The sequence below is a fragment of the Alosa sapidissima genome, chromosome 19, assembly GCF_018492685.1.
Source record: "Alosa sapidissima isolate fAloSap1 chromosome 19, fAloSap1.pri, whole genome shotgun sequence".
In the NCBI taxonomy this organism is placed as follows: domain Eukaryota; kingdom Metazoa; phylum Chordata; class Actinopteri; order Clupeiformes; family Clupeidae; genus Alosa; species Alosa sapidissima.
Window position 1 is genome coordinate 23012378 of NC_055975.1, and position 5724 is coordinate 23018101.

Sequence of the window (5724 nt, forward strand, 5' to 3'; positions counted from 1 at the left end):
ATCTGGGAGATATTTGATGGTTCACTGTTATGTTTCATGCAGTTGAAAAAGTGTCGGGATTGTGACATTGAAGTGAAACAAATGCCGCTGTTTATTGCGAGACAAGGCAGCCATTCATTGAATAGGGGTTGTGCTGTAGCCTAATCAAAACCTTTTTGCGTAGCCAAGTAGCCTAAATTGAGTTATTGTTTAATTATGCATGATTTAGTACTTTTTATTAAATTTGTAGGCTGGAATGCCTTGAGTCGCGCAACAATTGTGTTTAAATGTAGTAGCCTAGGCTGGCCTGGCAATTACTGTACCTCGAAAGAGAGTGAGCTTGAGAACGTGTGTTGGAGACCCATGGTAGGAAAACGACTTTTCTTTGCCAACCGTAGGCTATTAATCCAACCAACAAAATAATAAAATATTAAGAAGAGGTGTTATTTAATTGACTTAAATCGAAACAATGTCTTCTAGTGCTGGTGGACTGATGGCAATTTTTGGTATAGGCAATTGTTACCCTATCTTGTATATGGGAACCTGCCATTATTTGTCCGGCTATAAATAGAATCAATCCCGGGCATAATTTGAGGATTTATGGTAGCCTAGTCTCCTGCTCAACATGCCATTAGCTGTTATGTTTATTGATAACAAACTCAACTACAGTAGCCTACTGATCAACTCGTTTTCACTAGCCTAACTATAAAATACAAGTCTATACCCAACGTTTTTGTTCTAAGACATTTATTTCAAACAAAATTTCAAGACACAAATTGGATACGTCAGTTACCTTGGGGCATACATCCCAGAGAGCAGGCTACCACACCCCAGAGTGATGGGCCTATAGCGAATTCTTACGCTTTCAGTGTGGGGTATAAACAAGCTGAGAATTTAGCGGTGTCACGTCTGCCTGTCACAGACGTGGGGAGCTCTTTGAAGCTTGGGATAATGTGGTAGCAGTTACTACAGTAACAGTATTTATTTTTTAATTTTATAAATGCTTTGTTTGAATGCTGTTGGAACAAATAGTAGTTGATTATTAAGGGACCGTTCGTTATTTATAAACGGGGTCACCGGAGGGATTTTGAGTGCTTCAATCAAAAGTTGCATGACCCTCCCCTGGCTGCAAGAACATTTTCAACGATCCACCAGAAGTGTTAACAAAAAAACATGACCCTTACCGGTCAATTGCTGATACCATCCGCCCACGCTATAAAGCGCTATGAAAACACATCGACGTATTTTATGTTTCTAAACTCACCCTCTGCTTTCTGATCTTACACATCACACTTCACCAAGATGGTGGCCATTTCAATAGATTTATTCACTAACATTGTTGTGGAAACACAATAAGCATGGAAACTAAATGCACACTTCCTGCAACTGCATTAGCCTAGGCTACTTGAAATAAGTTACTCCTCTAGTAAGTATTCTACGGAGCCCGGGAGAGCTCACTTTAAGTGATATTTTTTCTGGTTGTGATAATTTGTGAGCACGTTTTCCTTTAATTGAGCCCTCGAATTAATACAACGTGACCCCGTTGTAGGCCTAAATTGAGCTCTCGAAATATGTATTTCGTGCTCACATTTAGTAATTCCCGCCATTTTCTCACCGCTCGCTGTGCTGTGGTGGCAACTTCGTGTTACCTTGGCATGGACTAGCTGCTAGTCCTACAGCTGTCTGCAACAGTTCATATTGGTAATGTGATGATAACCGTAGGCAGCTAATTAAAGCCTTTAGGTGGTCAGGATGGTTTCATCATCATCAACCGTTTTTTATTCAGGGAGCAATTGACTGAGCATTAAGCTCTTTTACAGCAATGCCCTGAGTTACAAAACAACAACAATAATCAAAACAACAAAACAAGAACAATAAAAGATACAAAAGGCAAATAATAATAATAATAGTAATAATAACAAAAATCAAATACAAATAATAATAATAAATAGAAAGAAAAGAAGGGGAATGTATAAATAATAATAATGATATAAAAGGTCTAAAATATCAGTCAAAGCGAGAACATTGTGCAACAGCCATTGTTTGGATTGTTGACTAAAGCCTACGTTAACTGTGAGGTCTAGAAGGCAATCGAAGCACATCACAGCGACAAGCTCCCAAACAATTACAACACGTAGACCTACTGTTGGTACAAATAGGCTACTGCGTATTAGTGGTAGCCTAATACCCAATACAATAAGGTTCCCGGCCTGTAGCGCCCGATGGGCCTCACCATATAACCCACCCGCACACCAATATGATGCACACAACGAGGTAAGCTTTGATACGGACTATGAAACAGGAGACATAAACAGTGGCGTTCACGATGCTCAGCTTCTCAGGCCATGTAGCCCAGCTCACACTGTTCGCGATAAACACCACAGCTCTGCATACACTTGGACCTCAACAAACACTCAAAACTTCGGCAAACATTCAGCTGGACGATGATGGCAAGGGGCCTGTGCAAACACACACAATCATCTGCTCTCCCACCTACAGCCTACCTAACGGGGCTATATCCAGGTGCACTGCAATCAATGAGATTCCCTCTACGTCACTACAAGCGACACACCTCCCGACGTAATTCCCGGGGATACCCCTTGACACCACACTACGTTTTTGTGCACACAATTTAATGTCTTCGAGCCCACGTTTTAATTATTCGTGGGTGCGTTTTAGTAGATCGAGATCTCGAATATACTATAACGTGCTCATGTTTACATGTGTCAAGACAATATTGAGTGCACGTTTTACAAATTGTGGCCACGTTTAAGTAGATCGTGCACACAATGTTCTATAACCATGTTCACAAATTGTGCTCTCGTTTTAATAAATCGTGCCCTCGTTTTAATAAATCGTGCCCTCGTTTTAGTAAATCGTGCGCTCGTTTTAGTAAATAGTGCACTCGTTTAATAAACTGTGCCCTTGTTTTACTATGCTTAAAATGAGAGCTCAATTTAGTAAAATGAGCTCACACTATAGTAAAACGAGAGCACAATATAGTAAATTGTGCACACGATTTAGTAAACCGAGCGCACAATTTAGTAAAACGAGTGCACAATATAGTTAAACGAGAGCACAATTTAGTTAAACGAGAGCACAATTTAGTAAAACGAGCGCACAATGTAGTAAAATGAGCGCACAATTTAGTAAAACGAGTGCACAATATAGTTAAACGAGAGCACAATTTAGTTAAACGAGAGCACAATTTAGTAAAACGAGCGCACAATGTAGTAAAATGAGCGCACATTCTCTCAACATGCAAAACATTTTGCGATGACACCTCTAGGGCTCCGTAGTATTCACATGAAATAAAACAATAAAACATTGAGACAATTCAACAAAGCACACTGGGTAATAACAAATTCAACACATGAACTTGTTGCTATGGACTCGTCTCTAGGCTTCCTCAGTCATTGTAAAGCTGCCGAAGCTGAACATTATCCAAAACTCAAATTCTCAGACGAGCGTCAATTTGGGAGCATGCTACATTCCTTACTTCTCAAATGACTTGAAAAGTCCGTTTGCACAATTTCACAAATAATCACAGGGACCGAAAAATACCTAACATGCCAACATTTTCCGGGTTTAGGCCTATCATTTTAACTTTTCCCCGCTGTCTTGCCGTTTTAATATTTTCCCGTAGAATATCCCATATTACTGTAATACTCTCATAACATTAGTCCTGCATTCTGGCCTGTCTCTGTGTTGTCCTGTTGTTACCCCTTGCCCTTCCAGAGAAACAGATGTATTCAAATCATAGTTTTTCTTGCTTGAATGCAAGTGATGTTAACCTACAGTAGGCCTATTTAAGTTAACGACATGGGTGTCATGAGAGCACGATTCATTGGCACTTGCAGTGTTGGCCTACCATAACTTACCAACTCTACACTGTAGACCATAAACTGGTTATTTATATGACCAATGTATTTGTTCAACTTTATGAAGCAGAATTACGCACTGCTACTTGGAACGTAACACATTTTTGTTGGAGAGAGAATGACGGCGATTAACAAATTGCACTTGTTGCTGGTTACCAATAAAAAAGGGCCTACTATATATTTTTTTGCATACAACAAAAACAGAAAGGATGGAGCTCAGCAAAGCTAGAGATGGGCAGGAACAAGGTCAATTGGTAGAAATGCTAGTCAAAACGTTAGGAGCTGGATGTGTGGATGAATGAAGCACAAGTATGCTTTATAAGCATGCACACTGTTTAAAGTTAGGCTAGGCTACACGGTAGCCTAAACTACAGGTAAACCAAAGTTAAATGTAGCTTTTTTAGGGCTGGATAAAGTTGACCAAATGGATATAGGCTGTTAGGCGTGAATAAAGTAGGCTACTTTGTTGCTCCAACCTTCCAACGTTAATGGGGAGGGATGTTGACATTTTCCGTATTTTGCGTGAGAAACCCGGGAAATCTCCCTTATTTTCATTGTTCGATGTTGACAGAGCTATGGAACGAAAGAGAACGTTATATGGCGACAGAAATCAACAATCAAAAAAGCCACTTTGATTTTTTGCTGTTTTCATTCATACAAAAGATGGGTGACCACCCCTCCTAGACAAAATAAAGTTAGGTGACCCTCCCCTCAACAAAGAATAAAAAGACATGACCCTCCCTTATTTTCCTCCGGTGGCCCCGTTTATAAATAACGAACGGTCCCTAAGTCAATTTTCTGTGTGTTCTGGACTGGTAACTTGTTAAGCCATGTTCTAACATTGCATACATATTAACTGCAAACACATAGTGGAGAGTTGATTTGGTTTATACCAGACAATTTAAGTATAGGCCTAACTAGGCTATTTGATTATGTAGTCTATGTTTGGATCATAGGCATGATGATTCATTCATGGCTTCATAAAATATTAACATCCCATGTTGCTTTTAGAGTATTCTACCATTGGCCCAAATAGTGTGAAATAAATCTAAAATAAATAAATAAAAGTAGAATTGACCATTTTTATTAAAACATATTTTGAAAACAATCAATGGTATTACCGGTATCTTAATATTCTGGCAAGTTTATGGTCGAAAGTGGGCCAGAGGTGGCGATCCGATATCTGGAAATCTGATCTCACTATGGGTTTGTGTTCACAATTTGGTCCCCCTCACTTTCAAAATATCTCCTGCGCTCCTGTGTGTGTGTGTGTGTTTGTGTATTTGTGTGTGTGTGTGTGTGTGTGTGTGCATGTTCCTGTGTGCGCATGTGTATATCTGTGTATTTCTGAGAGCAGGCTACTGTCTCATTGATCTCAGATGCTTCTGTCTGATCTTCAGAAATGAAAAACTAAACAGTCTCTCAAAAGATCCGAATTTCATTCCGGAAATCTTATATGTTCCTATCTTTGACAAGCAAGGACTCAAAAAGTTCCAAACATTTTGTGAAGAATTATGTGATTTGTTCCCTAATAAGTACTTTTTTCTTACAATTAATTTGCTGTGAATTAAAACCTCAGATGATTACCAACCATTTAGTTGGTATTGTCAACAGAATTTCACTAAGCATTAACATGGTAAGCGTTCATATTACTTCACGCTTGTCTCTACTGATTGCTCACTCGCTGCTTCGGTGTTGGTGAGAGGCACGCGATGGCATTCACCCGGTGATAAGTGTCACCGCAGTTTCCTCTTCACCCGGTGCACTCGCAGAGACACAGGGACCAAGGCAAAGAGAGCGAAAAGGGGGACGGACGACCGAAGGAACGAGGACAGCCAAGTGACTGTTTGCATTTGTGGGGAGC

General features: G+C 39.9%; 1 protein-coding gene across 1 annotated transcript in view; it reads left to right on the forward strand.

Moving 5' to 3' along the window:
- The first annotated feature begins 5553 nt into the window (after positions 1–5553).
- Positions 5554–5724, forward strand: part of gfra4a (GDNF family receptor alpha 4a) — a 123176-nt gene continuing 123005 nt past the window's right edge. Inside the window, exon 1 of the mRNA XM_042072466.1 lies at positions 5554–5724. This exon is cut by the window's right edge and continues 411 nt beyond it. The gene's annotated coding sequence lies outside the window, so the exon portion shown is untranslated.